Source organism: Parus major, chromosome 12 (genome assembly GCF_001522545.3).
Source record: "Parus major isolate Abel chromosome 12, Parus_major1.1, whole genome shotgun sequence".
Lineage (NCBI taxonomy): Eukaryota > Metazoa > Chordata > Aves > Passeriformes > Paridae > Parus > Parus major.
Genome location: NC_031781.1, coordinates 18445165 through 18467092, shown reverse-complemented (window position 1 = coordinate 18467092; position 21928 = coordinate 18445165). Strand labels below are relative to the sequence as shown.

The following is a 21928-nucleotide window of genomic DNA, read 5'->3' as shown; positions in this document are numbered from 1 at the left end:
TTTCGGACTCATTAATCAGCTCCGGCCCGGCCGCAGGTCCTGCCTCGGCTCTGACGACATCAACCCAGGGACCTCTCACATTTTTACATTTTCAGAGCGTCCTGCCCTGTCACCGAGCTGCTCAGGTTAGCTCTGCTGGGAGGCTGGCTCATTCCAGGAATAGAAATTAATTAATCAGTGTATTTTCCGCCCCCGTGCCAGGAAAAACATCCCTGATTAAAACGCCGCGCTCAAGAACTCGCAATCACTGCCGACACCGCTATTGATTAAATGGAAGCCTTGTGAGCACTTACTCATTTTAGAGGTGGATTTATTTCGTTCTTCTCAAACTCCTTTGTTTTAATTAAAGGGTGTGTTCTAGACATGCTGTTATTATATATTGAGAACACCTTTGTAAGACTAAACTATCTTTGTGGGGAAAAAAAGAGTGCTTGAGGATGATGGAGGCATTCATTCCCCAGCTGAAATCAGTCTGGAGAGCAGCATGCCTTGAAGGCAGTCACTGAAACTTGCTGTGGGAGCTCCAAATCCACCTACAACTCTGCTTCCAGATAGAAAAAACCCTTCAAACATGACAAGTTGGGACACCCCAAATAAATCCCACCGAGACTGCAAAGCCAGCAGTCTTTGCACCTTACCTGGCTGACATCACTTAAATGCAAATAAAGAAAGGAACAACCTTTTGGTTCCAGTCTCCATTAGCAGCCGTCCTCATACACTTGGTACACTCAAATTCCATGTTGTCCTTTCCATATTCCATGGGACAGGACATCACACTTGGCCCTGCTTTCACTTTGTATCTTTAAGGAGACAAATGTTCACCAATTCCTTTTGAAAATACAAGACATTAATCCTCACATATTCCATTATAAGGAAATCATGCTAAATTAGCCCAATAATTACAAATTGTGAATTATCCAGTCAGGTCTGATAGATGAGAGCTTGAAACACTTTTGACCTTAAATATCTCATACATTTCTCAGTATTTTACTTATAGTACAATTGCATGGAATCCCCTGGGAGGACGATTCCTATAAATGTACATTCTTTAGTTATTTTGCCATTTTTAACTTACCAAAACCACACAACTCTTCTCAAGATGTCTAGAACATTTCCAAACCTCCGTGTGCATAAATTAGTGGTTCTGCATAAGGCAGCCCTAATTTATGCACTCACTGTGGACCCAATTAGTTCCTCTGTACCAGAATGCCAAACAGATTTCCTTAATAAAGCAGAATGGATCACATCTAATGTTTATATAGAACACTGTGCTTTAACTCTGTCACTTTGTGTCACCAACTCCAGACTTTGAGAAAGGGATTCTCAATCAGCAGGGACACCTTCCATCATCCCAGGCTGCTCCAGTGTCCAGCCTGGCTTTGGACACTTCCAGGGATCCAGGGGCAGCCACAGCTGCTCTGGGCACCTGTGCCAGGGCTGCCCACCCTCACAGGGAAGAATTTCTTCCCAATATCCAATTTAAATCTCTCCCACAGGATGAGACTCTGTGATCTCACCCTCCTCCTGCCCAGAGCAGCCCCTTCCCCTCTGCACAGGTTATCTGTGATAACCTGGTATCAGACAGCTGTCAGGGACTCAATATCTTGATTATTCTCTTGGTAATATTTTAACTACTCCCAGCCCAGCTGGTTTCACTCTTTGGTTGAGGCTGAGCCATGCCTGAGTGTTCACAAGCTGAGGCTCCACCAGGGAGCTGAGAGTAATGTGGTGAACTGGGAGAAAAAAACAACCCAAAACTGCTGATGACGTTTGTGCCTTTGATATTTCTCACTCATACTGGGAAGCAGAAACCCTGCCAGGCATCTCTGTGCTGTGGTAATTCTGCCTCAGCTCCTCTCTCTGCATTTATAACCTACTTGAGGCATCTCCCATGAATTTATTTTGCCAAGTTTTGGCTGCCCCAGGTGCCGAGAGCATCACGGAAAGCACCAGGGACCACATCAATGTGGTCAAATCCTGGGAAGGTTTAACTGTGTTCAGGTTTGCACAGTTAAATCTCAACCAAAATATTGTCATCAAGCAGTGCTTAATCAGTGTAAACCAGCTTTTGTCTGTGAAGTGGGCCATAAACTGATAAAGAAACCAAGTGGGGAACTGCTTCCCTGCATCCTCTGTGAGAAGAGCCATTTAAGACACTGCTGTCCCACAGGAAATATGTTTACAGGGGCTGTGAGCAAAGCCATGCCTGATGTACAGTGGCAGGATGAAGTGCACTACATCACTTCACATGACAAGCAAATAATTTTTCACCTTTCAGGCATTTATTTCAAGCAGATTAATCAAAATGAGCCGTTTTGGTTTTCATGGACACCTAAATTAGTTAAACCCTTCTACCGAACAACCTCTAGTCAAGACTCTGATAATAAACTAAATTCATATAAACATTTTACAGCAGAATAACCAAAAAAAAAATTACATTATTTTTATAACTCTAATGAGAATCCTATACCACCAGAAATGATGTAAAATGATCCACCTGCAACAGAGTTGATCCAGTGAGTGCTCATATTTTGCATCCCACAGATCCCTTCCAGCCCCAAATGATGCAAAATCCTGGCTAAAAACCACGCATATTTTGGTTCAGGTATGGTTTGGTTTAAGTGTACAACTCTGCAATGAAGTTTGGCATTCTTTAAGCAGAGGGCAGTATTACATCAGGAAATGGTTATTAAAGTTACCTGCTGCACAGCATGTGAGATTACAGCTCTGCAATTTAACAGACATATTCCAGGTAACTGATTTTATGGATATATAAAGTTTCAGAAACTTCAGCTATATTCAATTATGACAGAAAATTATAGCCAGGAGAACACTGCAGCCTCCTCCTACACTTTGCTAAGAATAAAAAAAAACCTTCTTGTCAGTGTATTGTTTTACTTTGACCAAATCCCTGTAATCCCAGAGGGTTTACCCTTCTCTCCTCAAATTAGCAGTACATGAAATATAAATATACCAGCTACTCTGTCCATTTATCCTCTAAATCCACATGTGCTCCCATCCCTCCTGGACCTGGCACTGCAATCCTCTGACAGGAATAACTCCTCTGAGCATCCTTTGATGCTCTGGTCCTTTTGGTTCCTGCAATCCCCAACCCTGCCCCTCTTAATGGCAAAGTGGGAGCTGAAAACCCAGGCAGGAGATAAAATTCCCCAGCCTTAGAACTTTTCCTCCTGCTTTGACATTTGTGTAACATTCAGAGGCCTCTTGCTCACACAGAGATGTTCCTCTCCTCCAGCCAAGCACTTCAGATGGGAAGAATTATCTATTCCTCACTGACATCTTCCACTAAATGGAACATTTAATTAATTTGGTCCTAGGCCAGTCTGATCTCTTTTGCTCGCATGAAGACGAACAGGACTTGTAACTCTCTGGCACCATTTCTTCTCCTCCTCCTCCCCCTCAAAAGGAACTTTAGTTGTTTACAGAATAGATACAAGAAAATCCAAGCTGCTACAGTGACACATCATTAGTTAAAAATACGCCACAGCATAAAGAGCTTTAGTGCCGAGAGCGCATCCGAATGCGGAATTACACGAAAATGGCTTAGGAAGGAAAATGAAAGTCATCTGGAAAGTGGTGATTTTTTCTGCTACAGGCTGGAACAGAACAAAAAAGACTGCAAGCTCTTTGTGCTACTGCAGAAAGCCAACTTTAGTGCAATTAACCAAGTTGAAAATACAGTGTAAAGGGTTATAAAAATACTTGAAATGTATTACCAGCTCGAAAATGCAGATGGTAAACAGAGGGCATGAGGAGGGGGGGAAGGTCTCAAAAGCAAACCCAAAGTGCAGGTCCCTGGCCAGAGCCAGCGTAACCAGCAAAGACAATTTGTGATCTGCAGCGATTTGCAGGAAGCACTGAAGACAGAGAGGTGGAAATGCAGTAGAGATGAGAGGAGCCCCCGGGGAGATTCCTGTGCAGAGCCCAAAGCCAGCGGGGCTGAGAGCCACAATGAGCTGGGACTGCACAGAGCACAGCACAGGGAGCCAGGCTGAGCCCCACAGCTCGGCTCAAAACCACAGAACCTCCAGAGCTGGGAGCTCTCAGAGAGAGAGAAGGGGCTCAGCCCCTGCCTGAGCTTGGTGGTGATGCTGTCTCATGGCCCCGAGCTGCTGGGGGTTCAGAGAGAGCCCAGGTTCTCATCTCAGGACAGAAATGTGGGTAGAAACCCTCTGAAATAAACCACACCTTGGTTTGAAATAGAGCTCAGACTAAAAGAATTCATTGAAAAGCAGCAGGTGAAATGTAATCAGGTAATGGCAGCTGTGCAACACCTGCAGAAAGGTTTGGGTTGGAAGGGACCTTAACTTCCACCCAGTGCCACCCCTGCCATGGCAGGGACACCTCCCACTGTCCCAGAGTGCCCCAAGCCCCATCCAGTCTGACCTTGGGCACTTCCAGGGATTCAGAGAAAGCCTCATTTCCCCTGTGCCAGGGCCCCACCATCCTCCCACAGAAGAATTTCTCTGATTGACCAATCTTTCACCTACTGACATCAGAGCAAGGTGGTCCCAAGCACACCCAAGGCATGTGGAATGCTGGAGAGCTGAAGATCAGACAGTTTAAGATCTTGGTGCATAAAAAGAAATTATGAACAATATAGGCCTGTAGCTGTACCAAAAGGAATTACCAATATGAAATTGTCAATAGTGGGGGCTTCAGTTCCAGGGGTGTAACAAAGCACAGCCCACTGCAGCTTCAGTGCTGCCAAACAAGTCACCAAGAAAAAGTGAAGGAGATGCTCTAGTGACATTTTAAAGGGGGAAAAAAACCCCAGAGGTAGCTCTAATCATCATCCTCTGACGAGGTGTTTTAATTCTAGGATAACAGACTGTGGCAAAACCTAAATAAAAACAAAGAAAATCAGGACACATCTGTTCAGCATGAAAACGTTTTTTCCCCCTGTCTGCTTCCTGTGGAAGAAAAAAAGACTTCAAGGACTGTGCTGGAGATAAGATCTCCTGTATCAAAGCAGGTGATTCAGTAGAATTGTGATAATTCTTGTGGAATGAGAGGAACGAAGATTAAGAGGAAAATGAGGAAATAAGAGATCTTTGAACTACTTTGAAGTAGGGCACCGAAAAGCTGATCCAAATTCCCATTAACTTCGCTAGTGCATGAAATGCAGTTTACTGCCTGTATGGCTCCATGTTCTGGAAATTCCAACAGTGGGCAGTTCAACTGTGGAAATACACGGATTACAGGCAGGGACAAGCAGCACAGCTCTGCATGCTCAGAGCTGGCAGTGAGTCAGCAGCACAAAGGAAAATACACATCTAATAGGAACAGGGACACAGGGAAGGACTGGTGGCCAGGAGTTGTTTGGTGTGAAGAGGAATGAAAATAGTGGCTGTGAGACTGAAGTGATAACGCCTAAAAGATTTAGAAGTGGTGAGGGAGCTGAAGTGATGAGAAAAGAGCAGAAGGAACTACAGACTGGAGACAAAAAATGAGTCATATTCCAATTCCTTCTCTGTGCCACATGGTGTATTGAGGACAGCTGCCACTCAATAAATCCTAAAATAACATTTTACTAGAAAACTTTGAGCAGGGCAGTTGCACTGCATCACCTCTACAGAACCCTTCTGAATTCAACAAAAACCACCAGAATTTGCAACATGGTATAGGCAGATTAATCATTTAAAAAGAACATTAAGAGAAATCAAACAAAATATGTATTTCCAAGTAAGAAGATAAAGATGTAGTTCTTAAAATGGTACAAAGAGGAACAATGATCAGTTTGAATGAATTAAACCAAAACCATCTTATTTTCCTTCTCAATGAAGAGAGCTGTGATCCTGAGAAACTAAGACTCAAAATTCAAAGAAAAAAAAGTTCAAAATTGACCCTAAAGAATATTTCTCCTCCCTTCAGTTGGCAGATGGATCCTTTGAAGCAATGAATCCATTTGCCAAACACTTCCAGGAGAACAAGGGATGCAAATTTTCACCCAAAACCAACATAAAGACAGAGAAATCAGGGAAACATTTCTTGAGTGACTCACATTCCCAACAACTTTATGCAGAATCACATCTATCATATTTTTATTGATAATTAAAAGGGTGACAAAATCAGTTGTAGCAAAGATCAGACGAAACATTTTAATCCGCAAAAGAAAGATTAATCTGAATTCTAGATTTCCTGAAGAGCCTTTGTGTCTGAGTTGTTCATTTTGAAGTATCAAAACTTTTTAAAAGGATGAGTAAAATCAAGGTGTGCCACAGTGAACCATGAGGGGTTGGCAGTATAACGTGGTTCATCCAGACATTCCTTTAGTTTGGGGTTTCCTAATTTATTGCCACATTTCTCAGTATCACAGAAACCCAGTTTGGGTTGGAAAGGACCTTAAAGCTCATCCAGTTCCACCCCTGACACCTTCCACTGTCCCAGGTTGCTCCAAGCCCTGTCCAACCCACCCTTGAATCTGAGCAGAGTTTAATGGCACTGGTATCAAAACTGGCAGCAATAATTCCATGTGCCACAACTCCAGCACCAAAACAAACCCTCATGTTTGCCAGTTTAGCATTTTTTTGCCTTATGAGGATGTGGGTTAAAAGGAGCACGAGAGATGCACTGTCAGTACACCTCATTTTCATCTGTAAAGTAAATGTTTAATATTCCAGGAGTTGGAAATTAATTTCCTAAATGTTAATTGATGCTATTTCAAATCGCTGAGGGCACATTGAAGGCATTTCAAATGATTAACACAAGATTTGATAGCAAAGAAGCCGTTTCAGTAATGGCCAGAGCCACAACCATTCCTCCTGTCCCACCTGCAGCAAGAAACACTCACTGAAAACCAAGTGAAATGGTGGAATTTAATCTGACTAAAATCCAACCATCTCCAAGCTGATTTGGTGTCCTTCACTTGAGGACAGAGCTGCTTTTAGGGGTGTTTCAGGCTTTTTTTGCATTTTCACTGTGGACATCATGGATGACACAAGTGGAGGCTGTTCAAACCACTCAGCCCCTCACGAGCTCATCCTTAAATAACCAAAATGATTTAATAATCCTAAAAACTTAAGGAAAACACTATCATAAAAATCCCCCAATTGATTTGCAGCCCCACAGCCCGAGCAGCATTCCCGGGGGCGTTCCTGTTCCAGCCTGCAGGATAAACCACAACTCTCACCCTAAATAATCCATGGAAAAGTGTCAGCGCCTGAAGAGTGAGCAGCACTCCAAACTCTGAGGTGTGCTGGGGAAAACTCATCTGTCTGGGAGGAAATGGGGACTCTCCTGGCTGCAGCACCACCACTCCAGCATTTTTCAGGAGCTCTACACTCACTTAAGCACCCCTCGAGGCAGCAGGCACCACGAGATCCGGGATGACGGATGTTCCGTCTCCAGCAGCAAATCCTACTGTGATTTTAATTGAATTCCAGCAGCCATTTTATTTTTTTCCAGAGCCTCTCCACTCTCTATTTCCTCCTTGCTCCCAGTGATTCAGCAGTTTATTCCTCACTACACTAATCCCTCCATAAGACAGTTTCTCATCCCTTTCAAGCAGTGCTCAGGCCAGAAGCTGCCTGTATCGCTGGTGTTTGGGGCTCTCTTTTTTTTTATTAAATAGTATTTTATCTCAGATATGCTTTGGCTTTCAGGCTCCACCACTTTTCCAGCCATGAGGAGCATCATAAGTCCTCACAATGAACGGGTCCATTCTCTCAGCTCAGCTGATGACAGCATTGCAGGAATTAAAAAAAAGGAGACAGAAAAATGGAAACCTGGAGCCCAGAGGATCAGAAACCAGCAGTGACACCTGGAACCTAAACCAGCTATGAAATGTTCTTCAGAATATCTGGAAAACAGATGTTTGCTGTTTACAGGGGACTCCACAGAACTGCCAGCTCTCTGTTTGAGTCACTCACCTAAAAGGTGCAGAAATTCAGTGAACAAGAGAAAAAAAAAATACAGGGAAAACAATCTGTGAGGACCCACCTGTGCCAGCAGCTCCTATCATTCACTAACACCTTGGAACCCAGGCTGAAGCATCTTGACCCAGCTATTTAGGCAGAGAGGCTTAAAACTCAGTCTAGTGACTCTTTATTGTAGTAATGAAGTTTAAAAACACCATAATTGCTTCTGACTATAATCATCCAACAGCTATGAGCTGTTTATCTCAGAAAAATTAATCCTCAAAGGGTGACCCTCATGTCCACAACGTGTTCTCAGTCATGGAGAGTGATTGATAAGTTATTCCAAGCCAGTCCACAGAACCACTGGTATAGGCATTTTATCATCAAAGCTCCTTTGCCCTTAATCAAAGGCTAATTCAACATGAAATACTTAAATATGGGCTGCATCACAAGATAAAGTTAGCAACCTTGAAAAGGTTGGGAAATGGCAATTTGCACACACAAACACAAGATTGAGAACTCCCATCATAACCTGCCTCATCAATCATGAGCAGCAGTGGCTTTAACAGGACTATTTCCAGGGTATATTAAACTTCACGACATCTTAACCTTCTTGTAAGGCCACAATAATCTCTTCTACAATATCAAACAAGTGCAGAAGGGCAGACTTGCTTTGTGCCAAAGTACTCCTTGTGTCAGATTTCAGAATTAACAGCCTTCCCCAGACATTCCTTGGTGTCATTTCAGCCTCATATTCCCACTCGGGGAACACAGACAACATATCTCACACATATTCTGAAAGAAAATACTCTGAAATGCTGGAATGAGGAACATCCCTTGACCTGTTTATTACCTGTTCTTCCAAAATCTTTGTAAGGAAAAGATCTGGCCAGGCACCTGTGACTGAACTCAACCTTATCCTGAGTTTCGTTCAAGTATTTACCATGATCTTAGGGTGGAAAATCAAGTCATGAGACTCCATCTCCCAAATATTATTCAAGTTTAAAAAAAAAATTAAAAACCAGCAAACCCAAATACTCCAAACCTGAAGCAAAATGCAGATTCTGCAATAATTAATTACAATCAGGGCTCTATCAAAAAGCTGCCATTTCACTCTGCTTCAAAGCCAGGATGTTCTCTCCCAGCTCTTCTAAAAAACACAACTTAATCCACCACAACATGGAAGTTTTGGTGATTCACTTGATCAAATTACTTTAGAACAACTGTCCCTGTTTTAATTTTGGGGGTTTTTGGGCAGCATGAGGAACCCAAACGATAGGGGGAGAAGGAAGCAGCCAAGGAAAGGGATGGCAGAGAGGCACAGAGGGTGAAAAGCAGGATAAGGAAATCAGGCTGGAGGCAGGAGATAATAACAAGGGAAAGAAAGGACATAGCAGATTTTCAGAGGATTGGGAAAAGAGTAGGAGGACATGGTGGCAGACACATCTGACAATGAGCAGCCAGGGAAGGAGGACAGTCAGAGATCCTGGGAAGCAGAAGGATGCCTGGAGATCACAAACAACCCTTGTCTTTGAAGGAAGGATCTAAAAATTGCATGTTGGGGGCAGTTCAGTGTCCATCCAAGTAATCCTCTTACACGCTGACCCCCAGCACTTCCAGCTGAGCCTGTTCCCACCTGGAGGGAGCGGCAGAGCCAAGAGCTGCCAGACACAAATAATCACACACCAGGCAAGGGGGAAGCTGCCAGTGGACAAAACCAGTCCCAATCTTGTCAAACTGTGCCCTAAAACCAGCTGCTTTTCAGACTCTGCTCATCAGAATCTCCTTTTCCACAGCTCTTACTTACCCAGCACATTGGGTTTTAGGACATTTCTCCAGTACAACTGCACATTGTCTGCTGGTAATAATTCTAATTATAATTACACTCTAAGCCTGGTTGTGGATACAAAGCACAGATGCTACAAACTCTAAGAGGACTGTTGGCCTGTCACTGTTTTAATTAGCTTGACAGGTAATCAAGTAGAATTTTGTAATTACACCACTACAACACACAAATGTTTCCTTTCAAATCCCTACTTCTGGAGCCACTTTGGTCAGCCACAGCCAGCTCTGAGCCACAAGACCAGAAGCAAAAGCCCAAACGTGGCTTCCTCAGGGCCTGGCTTTGACTCAGCAAGGCCCATGTGCTGCTGAAGAGCGCGGGAGAGAAACTCCTGCCCTCCCCCAGAGATGAAATATGTGTAAAAGCTGAATCTGCAGTCCCCAAATGTGTCATTTTGTCAAGTACAGCAGAGTGTGTGACCACTTTTCCCTAAAAAACACGCTGTGCTTGCTCTCTGAGAGCACGACGCCGGGTCCCAAGGCTCACTGCCACCGGGCCAGGGCCAGGCTTTAGACACACAGATTTCACTTTTTAGGATCTCTCAGCAGCTTGGATGACATTGCTGTTCCCACTTCCCACATGCCCTAAGAACCCAATTCTGCCTCGTGGTGCTGTTCCCAGAGCCAAACATCCCACAGGGCACTGCTGACCTTTTAATGGCTCACACTGACCAAGTGCTTTCCCACATCAGCTTTTATTTCAAATACCCCTTCACTCCCAATGCACTGACGCCTTTTGGGGCTGCCTAAAAACACAGGCCAGGCAGAATTAAAGGAATAAAAAGCCGTTCTGTTCATTGAAGGCCTGCAGGGACATTTAGGGCAGACAAAGCCCCCCAGGGCCTGCACCCAAAAATGGATCACAGGTTTTACACTTTTATAAGTTTGGTCCATTTGCATTTTGGGGGTTGATTTTCCAATTCCAGCTGCAGGAAATGAAGTCATTTAGCCCAAGTTTGCTGCCCCAAGTCCCTTTTGTTTCCATCTCTGGGGCCTGAGGCAGTGAGGTGTCCTTGATTGCCAGGCCTGGAGAGGAATTGCTGTGTCTGCCCAAAGTGGGGAAGCAGCAGCTGGCACTGGGTGTGGAGTTTGGAGTTCTGCACTAAAGAACTGCAGGGTTACAAATAGATAGAAAATATAAAAGCTAAAATCCTAATGCACCACCAGAATGGAGGAATTTAACCCAAATTCCAGTCACATCCTCACTAATGAGGAGTGTTTACCCAAGAGTTAAAGGCTCTGTAAACAGAAAGCAATTTCCATCCTCCTGTCTGAGGTGGTGTCAGCATTAGCAAACCATTACCAGCGTGCCCAGAACTGTCTGCTCCAGTCCTCCACACTTCCTATCAAACTGGCATTTAAGGATTTGGAATGCAGAACACAAGGCTGCAGCCTAAAAATAATATCCTGAGATTTGATCCTGCACTTCTTATTCAGGCTCAATTAATCAAGGTTGCCTAAGTCTTCAGAAGTACTTTTCATCAGCAGATTGGAAACACTTCCCACATGAAATGGGGATCAGTGTCTCCTTTTTCCTGTGGGGAATCTGAAAATGAGATTTCACCTGAGAAAGAGCTCTGAGGTTAATTTAGGAGTACTGTCCAAAGGGATGAGGAGTCCATTATTCAAAGTTATCTTTTATATTAAGAAATAAGCTTTTCCTTTCAGACCACTAGAAAGACTAGAAAGTGATCTATCACAGGATTTATCATGCTGTCTTTGAAAACCTCACACCAAGATAGCACATTCCAAAAGAGCCAGGCTGAATGAGAATATTTACTTGATCTCCATCTTCAGTTTTCATTGTGAACACCACCCAGGACTAAGGAAGAGCTCCCAAGAATTAAGAAATTAAATATTTTTGTCAGAAACCATCTGTAGTCTCTCTGAACAGATACAGTAATAACATCTAAAACTAAGAAAACAATTACTTTTCAAATAATTGTAAATTCTGAAAACATCTTGTTCTCCTTTGGAAACAACATAATTCAGACTTAAAAGCATGTTGGAAAAAAACCTCCTCAAGATAATTTCAGGTTCTATAGAACAAAACTCACCTCTCCACTAACAAGATTGATTCCCTTTGACATTCAAACTGAGAGGCCATTAAGAAAATTTGAGTTCAAAAACACCACAGGTTTTTTTGACTAATTCAATTGCAGAGTCAATCATTCAATGATTAATTAAACACCAATTCTGAAAATCTCTTGACAAGAACCGTAAGAGCCTAACCAGAAAAAAAACAACTCTGAAACATTATTGATAACAAGATATCAATATCCTTTTGAAAAAGACTCATTCTGTAACTTCCATACATCCTGTTAAATATATATAATTTACAATTTTCCATTTACAATAACAGCTGAAGGCAAAGTGTTCCACATTTTCCATAAACCTTCCAATGTAGAATTGCATAAATACAACGTATACACACCTCTAAGAACTTAAATGAAGATTTATATATTCTTTATAAAAGGGAAATCAAAACCCCCTGTCAGGGCACAGAGAAACTCCAGAGCAAATTCTTTAAAGCACAAACAACACAAAGGAGATTCTGACATTCAATGCAATGATATTAAAAATAAAGAGAAATTAGCACCAACACATCAGAATTAGGATTAAAGAATTGTTACCTTCTCCAGTGCATGGTATGTAGCCTTCAGTCAAATTTCCAATACCTGAAAGAAGAAATTCAAATGGAATATTTGTTATACAGATATTTTAAGACACTGAATTAATTCTCTCTTATTGTTAATTTGTTTTGCAGGGAAAGAGGCTGCCTTGGATTACTTTTATTTGCTATTAAAGTGCCACGAGACAACAGCAGTAACCTGGTCAGATCCTTTTCCGCTGCTAGATTCAGTTCCCTCCAATGCATGAGGTCTCTTCTCCAGAGCCCCCAGACCCTGCACACCACCCTGGGGTTCAACCTTTCTACCTGGGACCACTCAAACCTTGATTTTTCCACCTCTGACTCCACTAAAGGCTGAAACTCCTCCTCTGATAACTCAATGCAGCTCTCAGCTGACAACAAACCAACCCAAATCCCACAGAAAGGGCTGGGGCACAGCCATTTCCCATTAGATCATCCAAACCAAATTTATCCTGATAAAATTGGGAAAAAAACAAGGAAAAACCAGGAAAGTTATTCAATACATGCTTTAAACCTAGAGCTTCACATGTTTGGTAGCTGGGTATGGGTCACACAGAGAACATGTGGCAAATAGAGATGATGTTTATGAAAGCAGAAGTCAGTGGGCACCAGAAATGCAGCAAAAATGATATAAGGAAAGATAAGTTTTGTTGTTTTTTTTTTTTTCACTATCAACACATCCCAGATAGGAGAGGCACAAAAGGAAGTCTGACATTTTGCCTGAAGATAAGCACCCATTTCCTGGGCTGTAGCTTGAATTCCAATTTCATGAGATGAAGTCACAACAAGAGGACACCCCTGCTCCTGTAAGGGTCGATGGCTACCAAAGTCCCTGAAAATTAGATATTGAGAAGAAATTCCTCCCTGTGAGGGTGGTGAGGGGCTGGCATGGAATTCCCATAGCAGCTGGGGCTGCCCCTGGATCCCTGGCAGTGCCCAAGGCCAGGTTGGACAGGGCTGGAGCACCTGGGACAGTGGGAGCCGTCCCTGCCATGGCTGGGGTGGCACTGGGTGGGCTTTAAAAGTCCCATCCAACCCAAACCTTTCTGGGATTCCATGGATACAAAAAGCTGCTACACCACATTCTGTACTGGGGAATTGCATCCCTGGTAGTCTAAAGGGATATTTTGCCTTCATTTATCATGGATGTACCACTCCCAGCCCTCAGCAGCTCTGAGCAAGGACGTGGTCTGACATCTCCCAGCCTGAGAGCTCCTCTCACGGACCAGCTCCCCGCGGCTTGCACAGCTCTATTTTCCACCTGCATTTGCTGGAGGGAAGAGCTCCCTCCCAGTTCAGGAGACCTGGAGGGGAACAGGTGGGATCCAGCGCCAGCCCCGGGTCTGGGAAAGCTTTTCCATGAGAAACAGGCTGGAGGCAGGCAGAGCCAGATGGAGCCCCACCGAAGTGAGCACAGCGCTGGGGAGAGCGGGTAAATATTTGACATTCCGAGCTACGCTAATTAGACATCGAGAAGAAACGAAAGGTTTTGTACCAATCAAAATATTACTCTATTTACTGTAACTGTTCAGCTTAGCACTTCACTCAGGGAAAGTTTGGGAGAACAACTCGCACAAGTTAAGCGATGCTCCAACACCAACGTTGCCGTGTATTTTTAGACACCTACGAAGCCGTGGCTGCCGAAAACAAAGAGAAAAACCTGCAGCTTGGACTCAGCCAAGCCTGATCTCCCCAGAACAGAGAGATTTCCAGCCCATCCGGCTCCCAGGCAGCCCTGAGCTCCCGTGGGCACGCGGGGCCCGGAGCCAAGGCACAAGAGGTGTCTCACAGAACACCTGCCACACACAACCTTCAGAGCCGCACCTCACCACGCTCCGGGCTTTTGTTTTTCCATCCCTGTCGTGCCTGTGTGCAGAACCGAGCGCGGGTGGCTTTTTTTGGAACGTACGTGGGAGACTCTGGATGAAATGTTGGTTTTTTTCTCTTCCCCCACACCCCCAGCAGATGCAGTTACTACGAAGCTCAGTGCTGCTTTCTCCTGCTGGAGCTGCTCACGTTGGGTGGGAACTCACTCGAGCACAAACCCCCTCTCCCATATGCCCAACCAGTGCTTGGGATGCTCCATCATTTTGGGCCACAAGGAACAGGTGAGTGCTTGAAAAGCCTCCACATTCTGATTCTGTCTGCTTAGCAGATCGAGCCAGCAGCATGTAGCCACTCAAATCCTTCTGAAATTGCAGGTTCCAACAACAGGAACACTTTTATGGACAATTTCTTGAAACAATCTGCCTTGGCAGAGAGATATTGACTCAAACCAAGGAGGAGGCACATTCAGAATATTCTGTTTTCAGCACAGGATTCCATCCCACAGGAATTGCAATATACTCTTGCTGAAACCTGAGGATTTGGTGCTCAGGTGGTGACCTGGCAGTGCTGGGTCAATGTTTGGGCTGCTCTCAGAGGGCTTTTCCCACCTTTAAAATTCAGTGTTGGAGATGGTGATTAAATTAATTGTACATTATCCTCACTAGCAGCACTGAACCTGAACTTCCAGGCTGGAAAACCTAAACCTTTTAAATTATATTTCCCCCAAACATCAGCAACGCCCAAGCAATTTTGCTAAATAATAAAGAAACCTCCCCTAGCCTGGAGGGTTTGGCCACAGCTTCCCAGAAATTCAAACCCACACCTTCATCCCAAGTGAAAAACAACCTGGAACAGGCACTGAGGGGCACAGACTGTGCTCCCTCCCTCAGGTGACGCTACAGAAGACAGCACAGTAAAATCTGAATTTAGCAGGTTCAGTATTTTCCGCCTCCCTTGTCAACAGAAGGCTTTGAAAAACAACTTCAGAACACGGAGAGGAAGTTGTCTCCAAAGGAAAAGGCAACAACACTCTTTTAGTGCAGCTCCCCAGTCACCACTGCAGTCGTTCTTGAAGCTGTAACTTCCAAAAAAACCTAAGAAGAAACTCAAGTTTTGTGCAAGCTTCATTTCATGTAAAGGAACAGCACATCCTTCAAGAGGGGAAAAAAACCGACTTAAGGAGAGAAAATAAAAATAGAGAGGATTCATTTCACAGTAATACTGTGTATTTGCACAGAAAAATTCCACTTTTTTTTTTTTTTGTGGAGGCAGTTCTTTGGGAGCTGGCAAGAGGGAGCACTGATGAGTGCCTGGAGAAGTGCTGATCTCTCCTCTGCTGCCAGCAGAAATCCATACATCACGTTCTGAGTTTGTATTGACACAAACTAATGCAGACGGGGCTGAAAGCAGCATTCCCAGAGAAACCTGAGCTGCATTTCCCACCTGAAGGATTTTTTGCATCATTTGCAGGTCCTGCCATTCCTAAGGCATCTTTCCTCAGAGCACCTGGAGATGAGGCTGGGGAAGGGGTGATGCTGTTTCCCTGGGGAAAGAATCAAGCCTGGCCCAGGACAGGGACGTTACTCAGCATCAGGCTGGGATTCCTCATCCCAAAATTCTCACTTGGGCACTTCAAGCACACAACAACTCATTTGCTGGTTATTTTTTTATCATTTTACTGTTTCTGGCTCTGTTGTGGGTTTAGGTTTATGGAATCAGCCTCCTCTGGCACAGCTCTGCATTGCCTGCCAAAGCATAGATTTGTCCTATCTTCCAAATTCAGTATTTAACCAAGATGAAATTGTAAGATTTTGCATCTCTGCTTCACTCCAGTCTCAAATTAGACACTCCAGGAGCCCTCAGACTGCAGATTTGTCTTTATCTCAACCCTCTGTACACTGTAAAGACCTTTTTCTGCTCCTGTTTTCTAATATGAACTTCCAAACCTTCCACACAATAGTCTTCAATTAGGCTAAAGGAACACCAGAACCACAATCCTGTGGACTATGGGTTCATTAATAAATGTTAATAAATAATCAAGTGCATCTGAACCTGCTCTTGCTTATCTTCATTTCCAGCAGCCCTCAGGAGGAAAGCTGCTCTGTTGCCATCTCCATTCCTGCTCCAAGAGGACATTCCTGGGACAAAATCCATGCCCACCCAGCTCTGCCCTCATCCTGGCTCTGCTGCTTCTCAAAGCAAAGGCAGAGGATGTGAACTCTGAATTTTCACTGCCTGGGTCAGCATCAGCCGCCAGCCTGAGCCCAGCCCTTCCCCAGCATCCCTCGTTCCCCCTGCTCACCAGCAGATTGATTATGGGAGCTCAGAGGAACAGACAGAGTTTTCTGGAGCTGAAATATAAATCCCATGTGCAGAGGCATTTCCTGTGCATTTAAACACTGTTTAGTGAGTCAGCCAAAATCATTCTGCAAGTGTCATCTATCTCCTGAAGGAAAAACTCTAACAGCCTAATCCCCAGCACAGCTCTCCCAGGGACTGAGGGCTTTCACTTCCAAGCTAAATGCTGTCAGAATAGAGATCTCATGTGATTTATTCTAACAGGGAAAAAAAAAAAAAAAAAAAAAGAGAAAAAAAAATCTGGTTTCTTGACATGCAATCTGGAGGTTAGAGAAAAAGATGAAGTAAAAAAAAAAAAAAAAAAAAAGAGAAAAAAAAATCCAAACTCTTATTTGGTCCCATCAGATGGGGATGAGTGTTACAAATTTATATTGGATTTTCAGCCTTTACAATTCCATTTGTTCTTTGTCGTTTGCTTCACAAATGAAAAGAACACTGAGATTTCTCTGACAATCTCTCCAAGCAATTGTGGTGTCTATATTTATAATCAATATGCAGCCATGCAGGTCAAAGGGATTCACCAGCTGATTCCTAAATTGAACTTGCAAGGTGCATAACCCTTAAAATTGTCTCTACTGCTTAAAATCGGTTTTCCTGCTCCATCAAATAAACTTTTACTGACTGTAAAAAAACTTCTACTGACTGCACAGAGAAGAAGCACCTGTTAGCAAGATGCTCCCCCTAAGCTGTTCCCCCCAGAGATTCAGGTGGAGAGCCCACATATCCTGATATCATGTGGAAAAAGCCCAGGATAACTCCAGGAGCTGCACTCGGGGAAGATGATGTGTTCACCTCCTTCCTACTTGAAATGCAAAGTAATGACACAAATTAAATTGGTTTTCATTGTGTGAGCGATGCCTCTGTCTCTCCAAAGTGCTGATTAAGAGATCCTCTCCTCATCTGCATAGAGACCATCAAATTCCAGAGGGTTCTGCAGCTGCACTTGTCAGGCTTTGGTGACACAAAGGGACAATTCTGACACAGTCATGTTTTGGGTTGAGGCTTTGCCCTACCAGCATAAAACATCCTCGTGTCATGCTCCAGCAGCAGAAGGAGATGGGTTGTACCAGCTCCTCTTAAGGAAACAACCACATTTTAGTCACCATCACCATAAACTGCAGGTTTATAATCTTGATTTTAATGAGATGTCAGCGTAGCAGCTCTGAAGATGTTCAAGACCCAACCGGACCTCAGGGAGCTGAGGTTGTGTGAGCTCCCCAAGCCTTCCCCAGCCCATGCTCTGAGACAATCCCACCACAGCTCCACAAAAACTGATGGCATCTTCTAAAACTTCTGGATTTCTGTGCTTGCTAGTGGGCCAAAGCCCGGCTCAGCTGATGGCAAAGAGCAGAAAAGTCCAATGTCACATCTTGGCATGGGAGCTTAAGCAGAACTCAACCAGGCAAGGCAGGGCACCAGCAGCTCCCCTTCATTCCTTGTTCCCATCACCCCACTATAGGAAATGTTTTCTTACTGGGATTGCAGCGCCAGAAGCAAAAATTGTAAGTGATCAGAAATGTCTCTAATCACCTGCAACCAATTACAAAGCACCAAACAGGAAAGGTCACCGATAAAAAAACCAAATCAGGCACTGAGTAATTAATGTCTACACAACACATAATAATTAGCAGCCTTGACAGTTCATTTCCCAGGTTTTACCACTGGGCTTTTATCTGAGGTGACAATTCAATGCTTATTTGCCGAGCTAAGGTATGTACTCACAGTCCCCTGATTGCTGTAAACGAAGGCCTTAAATATTTACTGCTAATAAAACATTTCCAACTTTTAGCAAAATTATCTTCCAGCACTCAGCAGTGAGATTTTTATGACCTTCTGTGGTGAGGAATCATCTTGTGCAGCAAGATAAAATGGATCTACGCCCACAGCCTCTCCTCGCTGGAGCTACAGCTCCATCACCATTAAATTGTTTGTTTTGCTTCTTCTTAATTTGTTCCTTGTCCTTGCAAACCCGAAGACATTTCAGATCGCCCACATCCTCCCTCAGCACCATGTTCTCCAAAAAAACAAGGTCTACTGCCTTCCAAGTTGGTTTCTTTGAAGAATTGCTAAGAAGTTGCACAAGTAGGTCAGGCAGTGCAGAGACAGGGGGAGGCTGCAGAGGGGTTTGAAGTTTCATGTGGCCACATCAGCCACAAAAAAAAGACACTTCCAGGTGCTCACCCCCTTCCTTTCATGTGGAAAAAGCAACAGGATGAGTAAGAGATGTAACTTTATGTTGCTGTGTTCCACCAGCACGGATCAAAGTCAGGTGAGCAGAGATGTGACAATGATAACGCCAAAAAATGAAAATCAAAGCTTGCAGTGCTGGAGAGGAAGTCCCAGAGATTTGCAGGTTCTCAACAAAAGCTGGGGGGTGTTTGGGGTGGGAGCCCACTCACCCCAACAGGGCCTCAGCACAAGCAGCATTTTTCTTTTTAATTTTGCTTTTTCTTTAACCCATCGTTTTGGGGAACAAAGTGGGTGGAGCTGAAGTTTCACTGTTGTATTCCTATTTATTAATGCTCTGAAAACCAGCAGAGCCACTTGAGCTCTGCTCCTGATCTTGGGGTCTCACCAAGAGCCCTGGAAAAAGTTCCACTGTCCCCCTGGAAAGTGGATATCCAAGAAAACCTCTACTCCAACTTGAGAAAAAACTCTTCTTTTTAAAAAAATCTGAATTGTACCTAAACAGGACTGCTGCGTTATCAGTTTTTAACACAATTATTTAACAAGTCCTCAATGCCACTAAGGAAACCTGGAAAAAAGCCACCTTGGCATTCAGAGCCAGCTGGAAAAGGTGATAAAATTCAGGATTTTGAGAGCAGGAAAACCATACATGAACTACCAAAAATATCAATATTTTTACCTTATTCAGCTGCTGTAAGCAGTGGACACAAAGGAAAGCAAGCAAGTGTAATAAAATTGACATGGCATCAGCAAGAGCCTCCCAAAATCCTTCCCAAAAGCAGGAGAACATCAGAAGTGACTGGGGCACAATAAACTTCCCTTCCCTGCAAAAAGCACCCAGGATTTCTTGGGCACAGCAATTCCATCTCTAATCAGCAACCCACGTTAGGAAATTGTGTCTCAGTCAAACACTCCCAGAGGATTCATAAAATACCCCAAAATCTTGAAAAACTGGCGATAAAATACAACTTTTTCTAAGGTAAGTTCCTGATGAATTATGGCTTATAAATAAAGTCATTTATACATCCAAAAAAATCTCATTATTTAGGAGCAACAGACAGCAACTAAAGCTGAGTTCATGCCCAAAACCTATGAGAAAGAATAAACCCAGAAAGGAAGTTTTTTTTTCCTCTGTTATTTCCACCAGCCCATCAGAAATAAACCATTGTCCTTCACATGTGACAAGTGTAAGCAGCACATCTAGACAAAAAAATCAATTTATTTAGTTTAGCACCATCTATTTAATGCACAAATCACATCATTTTACAAAAACTAGATAAATCCTGAACAATGTGTCTGAAATACTTTCAAAACACTCATTAAAACCAAGAGATTTTAGTGAAGGCCACGTGTATTTATCACCCACAACCAGCGTACTCTAAATATTAGCTGTAAAATCAGAGGAGTTGCATGGACAGCAGCAAATTGCTGCCTTCAGATTTCTCCTACTTTAACTAAAAACATCTTCATGAATTTCCACAGAACAAATTCCTTGTCCTGCAGGAAGTTACCTCCCTTCAATTCCCACTCCTGGAGCAACACTGCAGAAGAACCAGGGAGCATTTTCTCCATTTATTCCCCCAGAGTCAGGAGGTTATGACTAGGGGGAAAAAAAACCCAAAAAACTTTTAAAAAGCAGGTTTTTAATGTAATCTGTGCACATTCAGAGGCACAGCAAGGCACCAGCCTGCATGCCAGGGACACTGAGCCTCGCCAGACCAACAGCAGAACAGGCTCAGCTCCCCAGCCCTGACATCTGTCAAAACAGAACAGGCCTCAAGTAGTAATTTATATGGGGAGCTTTTTTTCCCCCCTCTCCTCTCCCACCAGGAGTTCAATTATTGCAGCAGCATCATGAATAAGCAGGATTATTGTCAGGGAAAATTACAGAGAAAGAAAGGGAAATATAATAAGCATAGGATTTGCCAAAATCCCTTTTTTTTTTGTTTAATATATGTATAAATTACTCCTTTTTTCCCCCTCATTGTGTTCCACAGCTGCAGAGAGCTCAGATCAACAATTTCCCCTTCGGTTTGGCCGTGGGGACAGAGATAATTTGGGTTCTGAAGGAGCCCAGGGGTGTTTGCACCTTTGGGGGCCACAGCAGCACCTTCCATGGGGCTAAAGCTGCTGCAGATGATCAGGCTGGGACATTCCTGAGGTTCTTCAGGGCCAGGACTTGGACTTGGTGATCCTGGTGGTCCCTTCTACCTCAGGATTTCCACAATTCCAACTCTTTTAGTACCAACACAAATTTTAAACCATTTTAAAAGCCCAGGGTATTTTGATTTTTAGCTGCTCAGCTCTTTTCTGTTCCCAGTGCCTGGCACTCCTGCCTTGATCCTTTGGTACCCAAGGCTGAAACTCAACCAATTTCAGTAGGAAGAACACAATAAGGGTACCAGACTTCTCCAAGGCTCCCAGCAGCTTCATTTTGCTGGGGTGATGCTCTCTGAAGCTTCCCTGAGATCACAGGGAAGGAGGAAGGCTGGGAATCACACACAGACTTGTTTGAGGATCACAAAAAACCCCTCAAGAGCAGCCAAAATCCTGCTCAGGAAGGTCAGAATGGGAACTTGGCAACTGGGAGTCCAAAAATGAGGATAAAAGACTCAGCCAAGCGCATTGTGTGGGCAGCAGCTCCTCCAGGAGAAACCTGGAGCATGAATGGACTGGGAGGGACCTTCAGGACCATTCCAAGCCCCAGCACATCTCTGAGTCCCATTCTGATCCCACAGATATCCAGGGAGGGCTGAGGATGGCAGCAAGGGGAATAAAATCCTCATCACCAGCACTGGACATGAAAACCCCCATTGCCCTTGATGGAGTTCATAAAGCACACCCCGAGCAGGAATTACTGTCATGGGGAGATATTTTCTATTATATATTTATCCTCCCCACACCCAGCCCTGCCACAAATCCCCTTCAGAGGAAGGGCAAGTGTGAAAAATGAGGTTCACATCATTTTTATAGAATTTAAAAGTTTAATAAAAAGACAATTAGGAGAAGAAAATAAAGTCTACAGATATGGCTGGGTGTCTCTGCATTCACCTCACTGACAAAGGATTGTCCCTTAAAAACAGAACCCTACTACATATCCATAAATTCTCACACATATTCACACATTCTTCTGAGGATCTTTGGTGTTCTTCTGTTTAGTTTTCTCTTGCCCCCTTCCCAA

The 21928-nt window shown here is 43.8% G+C and overlaps 1 protein-coding gene across 2 annotated transcripts in view; it reads right to left on the bottom strand.

The window, feature by feature from the left end:
- The window catches only part of CNTN4 (contactin 4), a 262428-nt gene that overhangs the window by 215930 nt on the left and 24570 nt on the right, over positions 1–21928 (bottom strand). For both annotated transcript variants that reach the window (XM_015641164.2, XM_033517488.1), the window contains exon 2: positions 12356–12400. The gene's annotated coding sequence lies outside the window, so the exon portion shown is untranslated. The remainder of the gene's footprint in view (positions 1–12355; positions 12401–21928) is intronic.